General features: G+C 36.2%; 1 long non-coding RNA gene and 1 pseudogene across 1 annotated transcript; both read right to left on the bottom strand.

The window, feature by feature from the left end:
• Window positions 1-6665: 6665 nt before the first annotated feature.
• LOC148781279 (uncharacterized) lies at window positions 6666-11348 on the bottom strand. The gene is made up of 2 exons (XR_016059984.1): window positions 10216-11348; window positions 6666-7060 (listed from the first exon to the last, which is right to left on the bottom strand). It is a non-coding gene; the product is annotated as an uncharacterized LOC148781279 (long non-coding RNA).
• LOC148781280 (protein FAR1-RELATED SEQUENCE 5 pseudogene) lies at window positions 7552-9328 on the bottom strand (annotated as a pseudogene).
• Window positions 11349-17900: the final 6552 nt, after the last annotated feature.

Here is a 17900-nt window from a genome sequence, read left to right as displayed (position 1 = left end):
GGTGCCCTCTTAGATCACGACGGAAAGACCCCTAGATGCTTTAGCTAGTTCGGAATCGCCTCCCTTGACCTGTAATCTCCTTGTTTTCTACAAAGCACTGACATGGTTAATTTGCAATACAAGTGGGTCAAGGAACCCACCCTTGTCTTAGAGCAAACATGCACAGATATGCACAATCAAATGGCAGAGAAGATGAGAAGTTAGGGTGATAAAGAAGAGGATTGGAATAAGGGGAGAAAAGAGAAGAGGACTTGACAAGGAGACGAGCCTAGCCTAAGAGCTGGATCAGTACAGTGACCGACTCAAAGTGGTAGGAAGACAGGCATGGTAATTCAGACCGACGCGACGACAATACTACTAGAAACCAAGGTCAATATGACTGTCCTAATCTGGTGTGGCAGCAAGATGAACATCGTACTCTGGACCAGCACGACGGTAATACTACTTGACAGCCATACCACCATAGTAGTGCTAGACCGAGTCTATCCTTCAGTCAAGCAAGAAGAGAATAGAGCAGAGAGAAGACACGAAAGAAGGAGAAGGCAAGTCCTAGTAGTGTTAGGCATCGCTGTCCACAGCCATGGAATAACAACGTCGTGGCCCCTGGACGGGCGCTGGACACTGCTGCTCACGGCGAAAGGGCGAGTAGTGAACTACAGACGGCGTTAGCCATCTTCGTCAGTAACACGAGAAGGCAGCACTACCCTTCGCGAGCGACAGTAGGTACAGAGCGCATGAAAGAAGCCTACGGACAGGCGATAGGCATCCCCACGACCCTTCGTGGGCAGCGATAGGCATAGGGCACAAGAGAAGCCTGCAGGCAGTGATAGACATCACCGTCTACGATAGGTGCGAGACACTGAAAACATGTTCACGATTGGTGATGACTATCGCCGTCTGCACTTACGCAAGACGTTAAAGACATGCCTACATACAGCGATGAGCAGCGCCGTCTGCGACTCATGAGAAGAAAGAAAGATGGCTCGCGATCAGCGACGCACATCGTCGCACATGACACCAATCTTGGAACCGAAACAGGAGCTCGACCCACCACTTGAACATAGCTCGGCTCACCGTGTGCTCCTTCAGACGGCATTACGCATAATGACAACTAACGCAATGTGTGAACCATGTTGAGGGAAAGAGACGAACGAGGAGAGGGAGAAAGAAGCTCGTGCACGACGTTGTCATTGACATTCAAGACCTGCGAAGTCATAGGAAGAGGAAGAGAGAGAGCATGCACGACACTGCCACTACTATGCATGGCCTCTGAAAAAGACTCAACAGAGAAGACAAAGAAGAAAGAGAAGAAGAAAGAAAAGAAGAGAGAAAAAGAAAACTAGAGAGAGAAGAAGGGAAGAGAGAGAAAATACCTTGAAGGTAGGAGGGGTATCGCTCTAAAATTTATCTCTCCTCTCTCTCTCTTTCTAAAGAAGACACGTGACCCAACTCGTTCTCTTGAAATAGGAATTTTTATTAATCAAAAGAGTCTCTGTGAGTCCAAAATAGAGATCCACTTACAACGACGGGTAGCATCTACTTATAGACTAGGGTTAAAACGTGGGCGGATCACCCAAAACTAACCCTGATTGGGGATAAGTACAACTTATTAAAATTAAGAAAATTAAGAAAATAGGGTGCAAAATGACTGATCTGCCCCTACCTAACAATTGGGAAAATTCCAAAACAATCACTGCTGAGAACTGGGGACATTCTTGATTCTTCTTGGACGATCCATTGAGGATCCGGCATCTGAATGAACCAAAGATGATTTCCATCGCATAGAGCTCGATGCTATAATCATTTTGATAATAATTTTAAGCCACGAATCACACTTTAAAGGCATGATCACGTAACTTGAAATTTGAATAGATCTTGAAAACTTTTGAATGATAGTGTGTCCTCATCTTGATATTTTTCTTCGATTTCTTCGCTAAATTGCACTGAGCATGTCACCACGATCGCATTGCAATGAATGAGATGTGATTTGGTGCCTGAATGAAGATTTGACAATCTTGAACTTTTGGCCGAAATTTAGGATTCCGACTGTTAGAATCTATAGTGACTTCAATGAGATCTTATGCGAAACTCGACCGTTCATCATGCGCATGGTTCAGACCAGTGATAGTCACAAACCTTACGTACGTAATGCAACCAGTCTCGCATCGATCGGGCACGCGGGCGTTGTGATATGGTTGTTCGAGTGAGTGGAGGTCCTACAGATTTTTGTAATATTTCTTCAAATCGTAAACTTCTCTCTAGCTTTTCTCCTTGCTCCCACATCGTCATGAGGCATACTACATATCAAACGCTTGTTTCGATGAGATGAACATGCTCCAATAAGTTTGAGCAAGATCCGATCTCAGACGAGGGAGATATGGACATTGCAATTTCACTGTTCATGACTGTGCTTTAATGGAGTTTAGTTGTAGGGTGGCCACACGAGAATAGTGTGCGACTCCTCTTGTTTCGGTCTTTTACCCATAAATTCTTCCTGGAGTGTCTGTTTAAGTTGAAATTTGACCCTTGGGGGCTTTCAACAGTGCTGAATCCAATGACGATGGTTCCATGGTCGTTTGATGTGCCGAGAGTAGGGTTTCAGTTATTGGGGTCTATTTCAGGATGCTAGAGGCTGATTCTTCCGAAACTGTTTCTCAGTATACACTATCTTAAGGACGTCAGAATGTGAAGAAACTTGGCAGGAGGCTTTTAGGAGTCCTTATGAAGATTTTTACGTGTTTTGGCGCCATTCTGAGACTGTTGAAATTTCCACTATTTGTCAAGTTTTATTGACCGGCTTCTCTCTTTTATTCCGCATCGGGGACCCATGGTGCTGAAAAATGTCTTCAAACAGTCTTCTCATCCTGTTTTTCTGTCGAATATCTTCTTCTCCCCATCATCTCCCATGATCCTCTCTTTCTCTCTTCTTCCCTCTCCACGCTTTCTCTCTTTTCTTTCCTCACTCATTTTCTTCCTCCATCTCTCTCATTGCTCCCAAAAAATCTCAAAGAATTGGTTCCCTTAGAGAGAGAGAGAGGGATTCAAGGGTGTTTTCTCTTCTAATTTGCAACTGTAAAAGCAGCTCTGGTTTTTCAGGGCAATGGTGGATTTTGCTGCATTTTTGCGCGGATGATCTCAGGTTTTTTTCTTTTTGGCCCTGGTCTTTTAATCTTCGGAAGCAAAAGGAGAGGACTCAATGTGGTTTGTGATAGGTTTTGATCTTGATGGAATTTAGCTTTTCTTTTTCTCGTTTTAGTAGGTTTTCGTTTTATTCTGCTTGAATATCAGTAAAAGGTTCATGCGCTAGGGTTTGTTTAAATATCTCTTTGTTTTTATTTCTTTTTTTATGGTTTATGTGGTTTTATTTAGTAATATATTATATCACGTAGAAGAAAATCTGATTTGTGGATGTGTTGCCAATTATGGGATTTTCTCGTTCATCTTTATGGTAATCTGATTGTTTCTTGCTAGAGAAATGTGTTCCATCTTTTCTTGATGAGTCCTTTTATTTATTTTGATTATGGATAGATAAATTGAATGTCTGATTTCTGCTTAATTTTAGAGTTTCATGCACAACTCTCTGAATGTATTTTGAAATTTTTGGAGTTTTTTGTTCATTTTTTTGTAATTGTGTGCCTAACGACCAATCCTCTCAATGCTAAGAATAATAAGTGGCTCCTTTTTCTTGTAGTTGAGATTTTTTGACAACATACTGGTTGAATCTTTTGGTTTTGTGTCCTTTGAAAATTAGATATAATCAAGGTTTAAGCTCAAAGTAAGGACATTGAGCTCAATTTGTAATTTGTGATAACAAGATTATAGCTAAAGCTACCAATTCCGAAAAAACTTGCATTAAGCACAGATTAGCAATATGGGAAAATTGAGCTTGAAGCTCAAATTAGAAACCGGAAAAATGACTTTTAAGCTCAAGGTAGAAAATGAGGAAAATCATGTTTTAAGCACAACGTAGTAATTGGGAACATAAATCTTTAAGCACAACATCATGTAGATGCTTCTTCTAGGCCTGGAGGCACTCAGTGGTGTCACTATCTTTGAGGTATTTAACACCCCCTTACTTGATCTTCCACGATGCAATCAGGCTTTGGACATAATACCCCCAAGACATATCCAGTCAAGTGATGCACTATTATAGCCTTCTCTGGTTGCACAGCGGAAGAGAGACTTAGAATTCACAAAATCTTATATCTGAACTGAAAATCTTTTTTTTTTTCCTTTGAATTGTTCATCCAATGTCCATAAGGATTAGGCCTCCAACAAAATGCCTAATTTGAAATCATTAATAAAAGTTGAGGGGATTTATCGCTAGCTATCAACCCTCTCAACTTTTATTGGCATGTTCCCCTTATATATTTCTATCAATTGGAATGTCCTTAGTACTTTTGCTTTTACTGATGTTGATATTTCTGGTACATTCAGCTGCAAAACTATGTTGGTTCTGCAATTGCCACAATAGGAGCTCATAATTTCTTGAGTCTTCTACCTCTTAATTTAGATGTTGATGATTTATCCCTGGCTAATGTTTGGTTGATTCCAATTTTTAAACAACATATAGTTGGTGCCCGCTTAAGTTTTTTTACATCCCATATTTTGGGTTTGGTCACATCCTTGAAGCAGAGAGCTCAAGTGGTAGGCAGTTTTCTTAATGGAGTTAACCAAATTCATTTAATTTCATTTCATTTTATGAGGTTTGGTACCATCATATCTTTTCACCTTTTGTAGCATGAGAATGAAGGTCGCATTGTTGCATCAAGGACTGCAGAAGCACTTGTGTATCGTTTATGGTCCTTGTTGCCTGCCTTTTGCAAATATATTTTCAACACTGCTAATAGCTTTAAGGGTCTAGCAAAGTCCTTGAATGATGCACTTTATAAAGAGCCTGACCTGCATGAAATGGTATGCTCTAGTCTGCAGGTTTGCATGACACCTTTTAGTATGTCTTGCTGTTGATTTGGTCTATGGTGACACCTTTTGTTGTTCACATAAATTTATGTTTATTTTATCAATTTGTGGTATTTAGATCTTCGTTGAAAAGACAACTGCATGATAATTTAAATGCTTTATGCAAGAGTTATAAAACTGAAAACCTTGCCACTAACTATATGCATTTGTTGAGCTCAAGGCAAGGCTAATTTCACTGTTGTGGCATAAAGTTTTCTAAGTGATGTTCCAAGTTTCCCTTTTCTCTTTATAATTGATGTGCCAAGGCCCTTCAAAATAGAGCTTATTGCTGTTAGCTCCATTTCTATATTAATGACTGCCTAGTATTTGACTTTAGTTCTAGGTTGTGCAGTTGCTTTTGCTTTTTCATGAGTAAACAACAAATATTGATTGAAAGATAAAAAGTTACCTATGGGAAAGAGTGAACTGTTTGTTGAGATTTGCATTATATTAGTTTACTTGGTTTCCCTCTTTCCTTCCATTCTCTCTACATGTCGTCCCATGGTGTTTCTGGGATAATCATGCTCGCTCAACTTGTAATTTAAGTTAGGTAAAAATGCCACTATATTTGAAATGGACATCACTTTCGGTTTTTTCTGTACATGTTATGATAGTTGTCACTACTGTATATATTTAGTTCATTTTTTGTCTTGATTTTATTTCTGCACTCAAAATAGGTAGAGGCCCCAATGGTGATGAAGTCGATACATGGGCAGAAATTTGTGATGAAGACCGTAAGCCTATTGGTGGAGGCGCCAAAATCCATGTGAAATTGCAATATTTCGATGTTACAAAAGATCGAAACTGGTCAAGAGGAATAAGAAGCCCTAAATTCCCTGGTTTACCCTACACATTCTTTCATAGAGGCAGGACCTGCAAATCTCTACGATGTTCACCCACCATCAAAAGATAGTGGTTGTTAATGCTGCGTTGCCTAACATAAGCAGGTTGGTTCTCTTCCAAACCAATCCATCAAGCAAGTCTCTTAAGGAATTTTGTCAATATTAGAGCAATATTAGAGCAAGGCTTTGTAAGGGGTTTCTAGGAAGCATGTGTTGAAAAGGAAAGAGGGCACAAGCACACATGCTTCTCTCTTGGAAGATTTTAGGAAGCATGTGTTGAAAATCTACATTTGCAGCATTTGAGATAAATGATTAAACAATTTGCCCTTTCTTTTCTTGTATTTCATCCAAATTAGCGGCAATCAGCCTAAATTATGTTTCAGTATTTCATTGTAATGAAGTTTCTCATCAATATATTTTCATTTGGATTTTTTTGTTCTTTACAACTTGAATTTCATGCATTCAATTGTGTGGTCCCTACATGTGACAATCCAAGTTCAAATTTGCGTGGCTTCTATAACGAACCACTCTCTCTCTCTCTCTCTTTAACTGTGTACTTTGTGACTTTGATTAAAATAAATTGCCATTTCATGAAGTGTAAATTCATTGATTAAAATAAAAATCAGATTTAGCTGATGGTTTGAAGAAATTGGGGTGTTTGTTTTAGACGTAAAACAGGATGATGGCACAACATGAATAGAGAGAGAGAGAGAGAGAGAGAGAGAGAGAGAGAATATTATTCTAGGCATAAAACATGATGATACTCTGCACAACATGGAGAGAGAGAGAGAGAGAGCGAGAGTGATCTTATTATAAATTTAATGGATCGCATATCATCAGATTATATCGAGTGACAACTCAAAGTAAATGCCAAGCTTCTCAACTATTGATTCAATGAAACTGACTTACAAAAATTTTACCACCAACTATAGAGAAATTATTCAATGCAGTAAACCTTGGATTGTATTCTATTTAGTCCAAAATTACATTTGTTGGAGGCCCCATGGAAAAATGCCACATATACAAAAAATGGTGCTTGAGGCAACATTCTATATAAAATAAAGAACCCCTTGGAAAAGGGCAACATGTACAAAAAAATGATCCTTGAGGTAGCATTCTTTACAAAACGTGGTGCTAATGAGACATCACAACTTCCATCAAAAGAGAAATTTCCTAAGAACAAAAAGTGGTGCTAATGAGAGATCCCTCAGTTCTTCTTGACTTTCATGAGACCAAGATATCATCAAAAGAGCAACTTCCTGCAACATGCAATTGGATTTTACACTTGAAATCATAAAACTAATTTATAAGAATAGTTAACAATGCAATAAACATTAATTACCGGTAATTACTAATGCAACTTCTCCAATACTCTTCAAGCATGAGGAGCATGATTGTCACCTTAATTTGTTACAAACAAAATGCTAATTAAATGAGGGTGGTGGGGGGGGAAGAGAGAGAGATCAATTATAAATTTATTAACAATTGAAAATGATGGATTTAAAAAAGAAGCTACTTTAAGAACCTTTTAATTTGTATTCTTCGGTATTCAGAATACTCCTCAAAGTTGGGCAATTCCTTTTATCATGACCACTACCTTTACACATGGTACATTTCCTATCATGTTTTTATATATTCTCCATAAAGGACTTCAACCGTTGCTTAGGAAGCTTCCCTTTCGTTTTCATTAGTAGGGGGTCAAGCACTCTCTTATTGTTTATTAAATTCACATCTTCACTTACATTAACATTTAATTGCAAAACTTGGAATCTTTTGGGCTGCCTTGTTGATGTATTTTATCAATATTTTCTTTGACAATTGCAACTCTCTTCAAGCCCTCATCAATAACACACACTGCTTCCTGAAATGTTTCTTTATACATAGCTCCATTCTCTGCAAAGTTTATCGCCCTTCTACATAATTCATTGTATCGCACAGTCAAGGATTCATGCAAATCAACTTGCATTGTATGAGCATGTTCATCTATTGCACACCCTTCCTTGTCATTTTTTGTCCATCACTTCAAGATGTAACAAGGTGAGATTTTAAAAATATTTTTCATTATGAGAACAACTAAAATGTGTCTACAAAGTAATCCTGCGAACTCAAATAATTGGCAACTACAGGTTGCGTTGATGCCAGGTACATTTAATGTAACAATGAATACCCTTTTCTCTTCATCATATTTTGCGACTTTAAATACAATGGTTTATTCTATCACAATATACTCAATACTGCGACACAATTCCTCTTGGAATTTGTCAAACATTGCTTTGGTATAAATGTGTGCTGCTTCTTTCTCCATTGGAAAATAAGTCTTCAAAACCCGATGTTTATGAACTGTTTCAAAGTTCACATCTCTCTCCTTTCTAAACCGACTATCTAATGCAAGTGCATAATTCTCAAAAAATTCTTTTAGAGTGTTTTTTGCATTTACGTAGCCATCAAAAGATGAGTTCATACTCTCACTCCGTTGGGTTGTAGACATCGCTGTAAAAAAGTTGTTGCGCATGAATGTTGGAACCTATTGCTCACAAATTCCATAAATTCTAATTAATCGTTTATTCTCTATTAAATTGTAGTGATCAATGATTATTTGCCAATGTGATTGTCTCAGAGTTATGGATGCATTTGTGAAAATCATCACTAAAATTTTTTCCATGCTCTACATCTACGTGAGAAAACTTCTCTGATACTTGCTTCAAAATGTGCCATAAGTAAATGATATGGCGAGTATTTGGAAATACTCGTCTGATGGCTGCTCCCATGGCAAGATTTTGATCAGTGATTATTGAAGTTGGATGATGGCCCGACATTGCTTGAAGTCATGTCTTAATAGCCAAACAAATGACTCTTCACTTTCATCAACTAGTAAAGCACAACCAAATAACACATATTGGCGATGGTGGTTTACTCCTGTAAATGGCGCAAAGGGCATTCGATACTTGTTTGTCAAATATGTTGTGTCAAACACAACAACATCCCTAAAAAATTGATAATTCATCCTTGATTTAGCATCAACCCAAAATATTCTAGTCAAATGTCCATTCTCATATACTTGCATCCCATAGAAAAATGCAGGATTCTCAAATTGCATATTTCTAAAGTATTCAATGACAAGTTGAATATCTCCTTTTTAAAATCTCTTTTGTTGACTTTTGGCAATGTGATTTCGACAATGACAATTAGTGAATGCAAGATTGTCACTTCCACCCTCTTCTTGGCTAAGCCCATACATTGGTGTATGTGTCTATAATATGTTGTGCCATGTTGGTCAACTTCTTATGTGATTGTACATATTGAACTTCTCCGGGCTTCACTAGCAAATGGTTGTGATCTTTCACAAACTTCCTAATGACCCATTCTCCACTATCAATTTTCTTCACCGTCATCATTGCCTTACACCCTTCTCGAGTAATTGCACGTGGTCTTTTAACTCTATTTTCATTATCCATGTATTTCTTCTCTCAAAGTCCTTGTTTTGAACAAACAAATCTTCTAGCATTTGCAATTCCATTATGCGTATAATAAAGGGTACTTGCACATATACTAAAACCTACCCCCCTGGCATAATCATTATAGAACTCCTTTGCAGATTCCTGAGATTCAAATTTTCATTAGATTTAGTTACAACTTTTACCATAGAATTTCTTTCATTCTAGCATCATCATTGACATAATGAGAAATCTTCAGCTGTATACTCATCCTCAACTACAATAGGATCCTCAACTACAATAGGAGTAATGTCGCAAGAATTCATCTCACTATAACTGACAACATCATTGGTGAGGGCATGACTCTAATCTTTGTCAATATCCATGAAAATATATATGCAAAAATAACCTGTGCAGACACATCAAATATCAAAGTGAAGGGAAATGTGAAAATATTTATGCAAAAAACCAGTCCATCACAAGCACCATAATACCTAAAGTATAAAGCACAAGCACCAGGAACCATGAACCATGAACCAAAGGAAAGCAAATCCCAGCCCAAGAAACCAAGTACCTCTCTCTCTCTCCACCTTTTCAATATTTTTGAGTAAACAAAATAAAACAATACAAAATGAATTTTTTGCAAAATTCTATAGATTTTCTAAGGAAAATACCTTTTTATTTTCCTTTTTGAGCTTTTCAATGATTTGTTCATCTTCATTTTGAGTCTTTAACAAGCATGTTTAGATCTTATAAAATACCTCGATCTTTTCTCAGCACCACTTAATTTCAAGCATTCCCACCAATAAAGAAAAGACAATATCAAGTAAAAAGCAAACAGAGAACGTTACATCTTCAATAAAACCAATAAATACTACAATAATACAATATCAAAAAACCATTCTATCAAGTTCATGTTTCCTCCATTTTCTAGTAAATTAGTGTGCACCATTCTTTGATAAAAAAAGATCTCTCCTTACCTGTCTGATAAACTTTGGGGCACCTCCTATAGCTCTGTCAGGGTTTGATAGAGACTCTGCCTCATATATAGTTAAGTGGAGGGCTCCATGAAGCAAAATATGAGCCATATTCACTAAGAAACAAAAGATCTGACCTAAAAACCCTTCAAACATGTGGAAGTGGAGCCAAAACACTCAATTTAAAATGTAATTTACAATCAATGATTCTAAGAAAATCAGAAGCAAAAAAGCTCGTTTAAGTAAAGGACCATCACTGATAAAAATAACTCAGATCCACTAAAAAACCATCTCAATCAGATTTGGTCACCAAAATCACTTAAAATTAGGCATATCAACAAGATAACTTGCTAGAATTGATATTGCATGATAGTTTTCCAAAAGAATAGAGAAAATTAACCAGAGACCTTCTGTTAATGGTGATCACATAGAATTTCCTTTATACAAAGCAAATTACCCAAAAAAAAAAAAAAAAAGGAGAACTTTTGAGAAATCATGTAATTAGCCATCTCTACATAAATAAATGAAATTAAATAACAAATTCCCCACCATCTTCATTATTTATTAATTCAAGAATAGCAAAAATACAAGAAAACTGCAAAAAAATCCCTCCTTCTACACCAAAAGACCTGATTTGGCTATTTGGAGCCAAATGCACCTTGTACACCAAAAGCCCTTATTTGTTTGGGGTTCTTGAGCTACCTTCTACACCAAAAGACCTGATTTGGTTACTTGGCATCAAATGCAACTTTTACACCCAAAGCCCTGATTTGGCTATTTGGAGTTAAATGCAGCTTCTACACCAAAAGCCCGGATTTGTTTGGGGTTCTTGAGCCATATTGATTTGGCTATTTGGAGCTTCTGAGTTTATTGGTGATCTTCCTCTTTTTTTAGGAGCAATGAGAGAGATGGAAGAAGAAAATGAGTGAGGAAAGAAGAGAGAGAAAGCTTGGAGAGGGAAGAAGAGAGAAAGAGAGGATCAGGGGAGATGATGGGGAGAGGAAGATAGACGACAGAGGAACATGAGGATAAGACGAGAGGATCAGGGGAGATGATGGGGAGAGGAAGATAGACGAGAGAGGAACATGAGGATAAGATGAGAGGAGGAGAGTGAGGGGAGTGAAGGAAGAAGAAAGCTTGCTGGTAGAGAGAGAGAGGTGGGAGAGAATGAGAGAGGGCCAGCAGGAAGGAGAGAAGCGCAGGAGATTGAGGCGATGGATTTTGGGTTTTGAAAGTGATATAAAGTAGGTTTTAATCTCAGCCATTGGATTGCTCAAGAATCCAAGGGCTAAAATTTACCCCACTCACCATCTCATTCTACTATAATGCAACCGTTGCATCAAATCATTTCTATATGGGAAGAGAATATATATATATATATATATCTCAACCTTAAAATGTAAAATCACATATGCACTTCAAAAATCTATAGGAATTATTGTTTTAATGTTGAAAAAACCCTCTAATCGATCATCTCGACATCGAGATGTATGAACATGAAAAAAAAAAAGTTTTTGAGTCTCTGAAATAGTGCATATTGCAACACATTATCTAGACCGTCCATTTTCAAGATTTTCATATGTTTATAGATCTACGTGGATTTAACCATTTTTGGATTTTAAAATTTTCTAATTAGGCACGAAAGTAGACTTTAATATAATAGTAAGATTTTTTTACAACAAAATTACATGTTATAATAAAATTTTAAGGTGAGCCTTAATTGGATTGTTAAGGTTGCCACCTTATAGAAACCACACCCATATATATATATATATATATATATATATATATATATAAGTTGGAAGCTATCTTCTCAAACTGAGCCAAAAGGACCGACTCCATCCAATCTTGACTTTGATCTTCTTACAATCCAGAGTCAAGAAGAGTTTGTCATTGATGAAGAATGCATTAAAAAAGATTTCATGTCAGAATAAAATAGACAGATAAGGGATTGGATTTTCCAAGAACTTAACGAAGAATTAAAGGATGCCTTTCATATAAAATTCAATAAATTTATGACAAAATATAAGAGAAATGTATATATATATATATATATATATATATATATATATATATATATATATATATATATATATATATATATATATATATATATATATATATATATATATATATATATATATATATATATATATATATATATATATATATATGTTAGAGTGCTCATACTAAAAGTATTTTATAAATTATATGCAATGATTTTTAGATATTTATATACCCTTGTTTTGTATATGAATCATTTTTTTTTTTGTTATTAGGAGGGATGTGACGTCATCCGCATGGGGTGTGCCATCACCCATATGGAGCACGCCAATGAAATTTAATATTCCATGTGGGTGATGCTACACTCCAAGTGGATGATGTCACACCCTTCCTAATGACCAAAAATACTTTTACTAAAAAATACCCTATGTACAAAATAAAGGTATATTAGTGTCCAAAATTTGTTGAGTACAATTATTAAATTCTCTATAGTGTGAGCACCTTAACATAACCTTAAGGTGGCTTTAACGTTGAACAACCTTAAAATTTGCAATCATAAAATGTATAATTAAAGATGCACTTCAAAAATCCATCGGAAAAGGTTGTTTTAATGTTGAACAACCCTCTAATTGATCATCTCGACATCATGATGTATGAATATGAAACAAAAACAAATTTTGATTCCCGAAAATAGTCCATCTTGCAACACATTATCTCGATAGACCATTTTCAAGATTTTCATATATTTGTAGATCTATTTGATTTTAACCATTTTTGGAGTATAATTATATATGAAAATGGATTTTGAGATAATCCTAAGAATGGTTTACACCAAAATTACATGTTATGATAAATTTTAGATGTGTGCCTAAATTTGATTGTTTAAGGTTGCAACCTTATAGAAACCACACACACATATATGGGAGTGGATTCTGTCAGCCCACGGGCTAACTGCTACAGTGTCAGCCAGTGGCCCAGATTTAATCTGGGCTGATCTGACGACTACAATCTCATTTTGTATTTGAATTTTCAATTTTTTTAAAAACTTTAAATTACTTAAAATTATAGCCGTTCATTCTTCTCATCAATGCACACCTAATAAAAATATAAAAATAATAATAATTCACAAAATAGATCAAAATAGCCCCAAAATGTTTTGGGTATATTTTGGTCAATTTATATTTTGCGAATTATTTATTTTATTTTTTTTTATTACATTCTTCTATGTTTGAAGAATAGACGCTCCAAATTTCAAGTGATTTGGATTTGTAGAAAAACAATGAAAATTCAAACATGAAATGAGGTCGTGGCCGTCAGATCGACCCAAATTTAATCCGGGCCATTGGGTGATAATGTAGCTATCAGCCAGTGGGTTGACAAGAACTTTTCGCTATGTGTGTGTGTGTGTGTGTGTGTGTGTGTGTGTGTATGTGTGTGTGTGTTTGTTTATAGAAGTTTATATAAGGTTGCAACCTTAAGATGTAGAATTTAAGATGCACTTCAGAAAGCCATTAGAAAATCTTGTTTTTGTATATATGGGCAATGATTTCATACAACGATTGTATAGTTATATGATGCAATAACCTTTAAATTTTGTGTTTGGGCTATTTGTTTGAACCAAAATTTAAAATATACACTCTTTTTATTCTAATAAATAATCACAAAAAAGGAAATTTTAAAAACGCAACCTAGAAAGTATTTTTTTAGCCCAATTAACATAGGCCATCCATTTTGATAAGATGCTTAGATCTAGCCCTTAGAAGGATTTTTTCATTCCCAGTTTTTTTAGATGGCTTTATTATCATTAGATGAACAATTTTAAAATAGAAAAAACTAATTTTGAGTATGGAAAGGCTAAGATCTAAAAATTCACTAAATGAATGGTTTAGATTCATTGTTGGAAGGGACTCGTTTTGATTATATCTATGGTTCAAATTGATTTTTTTTTTTTTTGGAGGGATTATTGAGATAAAGAGAGAGTGTGTGATAAATTTTGGGTCATATAAATACCACAAATATGGTTTTCTAGGACTATTGTTATATGATACTATGATACAACCGTAGCATTAGATCATTGCCCTATATATATATATATATATATATATATATATATAGGGAGAAACTGAGGTCAACTTGCTAGGTGATAGCTGCATTAAACGCCCAATGTCCCGAATTGAATCTGGGTCGATCTAAGAGTCACAACTGCATTTCGTATTTGAATTTTTATTTTTATTTTTATAAATATAAATTAATTGAAACTTTGAGCTTCCACTTTTAAAAAATATTCAAATCAAATAAAAATACCAAAAACATTATAAAAATTAAATGGACAAAAATACCCTTACAACTTTCCAGGTATTTTGGCCTTAAAGAGAAGTGTGGACATCCCAAATTTTATATAATTCGAATTTGTATATAAAAAACTAAATTTTAAATATAAAATGTAATCATGGGTTGTAGATCAACAATGATTCAATATGGGCCATTGGGCTTATAGTATTCCTTAAAAATCGGATAATCTAATAAAACTATCAAAAAGTTAATTAATAATAATTAAATGAACCAAAATACCCCAAAAATGTTTAAGTGTATTTTGGTTAATTTTTCTTTTGCGATTTATTTTTTTAAGGTTTGTATTAGGTGCATCATAAAGGGAAGAGTGGACGTCTCAAATTTCATGTGATTTGGATTTGTAGAAAAAAAATTCAAATTATATATAAAATGCAGTTGTGACTGTCAGACCGACCCAAATTTAATCTGGGCGGTTGGGCTCATATTATTTCATCAGCTAGTGGGCTGATATGATTGATGTCGGTGGGGTCCTAGTTTCCCTCCGTGTGGGGTGAGGAAACCCTCTTTCGATCCACCGTGGAGGTCCGACACGCGGTGGACGTGTGGGCCCTCTTACTTGCAGATAGGAGGCAGACGGTGATAGATATTTATATGAGTGAAGCGTAAATCGCTTTTACGCTGCTTGGGGGACACGCCTGGGTGGATGGCCCTCTTAGAGCAATTACGAAGCCCTCCGGTTGTTCGTACACACAGTTCATTGTGTCACAAAATTTCAGAATGACATTCTCAACCAACAATTTCTTATACGAACTGACTGCAAAGCAGCCAAAGATATCTTGCAAAAAGATGTTCAAAATTTGGTCTCCAAACAAATATTTGCCCGCTGACAGGCTATACTGTCTACCTTTGATTTTAAAATCGAACACCTTCCCGGGTCTTCAAATTCTTTGCCTGACTTTTTAACCCGTGAATTTTTGCAGGGAAGGCAACACTGACAGCAACGACGAATCACCATTGTCCCTTACACTACAGCTGTTCAACGAAAATAGAAATAATAATATTTTACTTTCACCTTCACCTACAATGGGTTCTCGAGGCACTTCTCGCCACGATAAACTCCCAATAACTAATATAATACATTTTGAAGGAGAACCTTCGCCTTTGGCAATCCGTTCACCTTCACACTCTCCTATTCATCAAATCACCTATCCCGAAGCACATGCTTCAAATCCTATATATTCTCCAGCCCAATCTAAGTCTGCTTCAATCCCTAACACGCCTCGATCCGCATATATTGAACGAGCCTATCTCATGGATATTACCATAGATGAACAACACATCCATACAGACCCAATTAAACTTGCACCATTATATTTGCTCAACCATCTGAACCCAACCAATGGTGTAAAAACCAGAGAATACTATGAGGCCATTCTAATGGAGATAGGGTCTATTTCTATGGTTCACTATTACCAGCAAAACACTAGAGTAATTGCTTACTCTAAGGTCCAAATAAAAAGCTACTTTCCTATGATGAGTGGGGTTGTAATCCCAAGCAAAGAAAGAAATTGCACAACCCAGATTTCTCTTATAAATATTATAAGTATGCCGAATATATTGAAGCCTGGCATAAATTCTTTTACTATCAAAATCAAAATAACACACACAGCTGGTACCTCCAATTCCGGCTACCTATATTTGAAAGATTCCCCACATGGTTTCAAAATTGGTTCTTAGTGTGAGGCTCAACATCTTTGGTTCTACCTCCTGCTTTACAAAAACGTGCAGGAACAATTTGTGGAATACAATAATAGTGATAACACAATTGACACTCACCTATACTTCATGGCATTATACCAGATCCCATGGATAATGAAATGGGACTATACAATCTCAGTAAATAATACAGCCGATTACACCTATATTCCTAGACTGGGAAAAACCATCTCAGTAAAATGGTGGGACATTTTCAAAATGGATCTCACCACCATTACACAAAAAAGAATACCCCCACAAGTACCTAAATACCAGACAAGCCCAAATACAGTAAATACCTCTTTTGATTTTCCAACCTATTTACGAAACATGCTTCAAACCAATCCCAATGCCTCAAAAGAAATATTAGAATAGCAAATGAAAGAAATATTTGCTGAAGCCAGCCGAAAACCAATTTTCTCTGACGAAACAGTCCAATCATCACCACTACATACCAACCAGTACCTACACCTCAGTGAAGTGGATCCAGCAGAAGAGACAGATCCTGAAGAAGAGGATCCAGAAGAATTCAGTCAGAGACCTTGACATAGACAAAGCATCACCGACATATAGTCCAAACAAAGAATAGTCTCCACCGACAAATACGCCAAAGAAAAAGAATACGACAAAAGAAAAGAATCTCCATCGACAAATACGCCAAAGAAAGCATAGTCAAAAGATGCCGTTTACTGTACATAAAGCAGCTTACTGTGGCCACAAAAATTACTGTACAAGATGCTACCACTGTAGCCACTATGCTAGAGGACAAGAAAGCACTGTACCAAGATGCTTTCCCATCTTTTTTATTTTGTCTTTTACTTCGGATGCCTATCTTTTCCTGTCTCCTACCTCCCACTCGGTTTCCTCCCTTTTGTCCTTTTCTTCTCTGCTTTACTTCCTCATGAAGTAAACCCCAGGCTATAAAAGGGGCTTCACCCCTTCTCATTCGGTAGGGTCTGAACTGGCAGCCTCTGCTCTAGTTCCTCTCTTCTCTCCCTGCTGCTTCTCTCTCTGCTGTTTCTCTCTCTACTGCTTCTTTCTCTCTCTCTCTCTCCCTGCTGCTTCCTCTGCTCTCTTAAGAGCCTCAGAATACTACATCAGAAATCCGAGCTATCCTGACCTTCATAGCTCCATCCTAAGTTACTTACCAGGTTTTATCCTTCACCTTTATGTTTCTATAAACATCATGTGTGACTGCAATATGAACTCTCTCCCTTCGTATTGTCCACAACACTGGAAACTCTTTTCCAGTTACTGTATCTGTAAACAGTAAGTCTACTGTTTTCAAAATTCTCTCTCTCTAGTTTTATCTTTTCTATTCTAGTTTCTTAATCCTTTCTGTGCTAGTTTACAGTGTAGTAGTTTGTTTACAGTGTTAGCGTTATATCAGTTTGCTTATGGCTTAAACAGTTTGTAAACAGTTTGATTAATACAGTGTGCAGTTTATCAAATGTTTCAATATGCAGTTTAAAATCTTATTTAGTGTAAAAATTGGAGATTTGAATTATGCTCAATGGTTTGTGATTGATATCTCTATCGTACCCCTTATTTGCATAATCCTTTTCATTCTTAATTACTATAAAATTCTGCAAGATCTTATGCGATATAATAGTCTACTATTTACATATCTAATCTAG

Source organism: Amborella trichopoda, chromosome 7 (genome assembly GCF_054954075.1).
Source record: "Amborella trichopoda isolate Santa Cruz 75 chromosome 7, AtrichopodaSantaCruz75HAP2 v2.0, whole genome shotgun sequence".
Lineage (NCBI taxonomy): Eukaryota > Viridiplantae > Streptophyta > Magnoliopsida > Amborellales > Amborellaceae > Amborella > Amborella trichopoda.
Note: the sequence above shows the minus strand (reverse complement) of the source record. Positions and strands in the feature narration are given on the sequence as shown.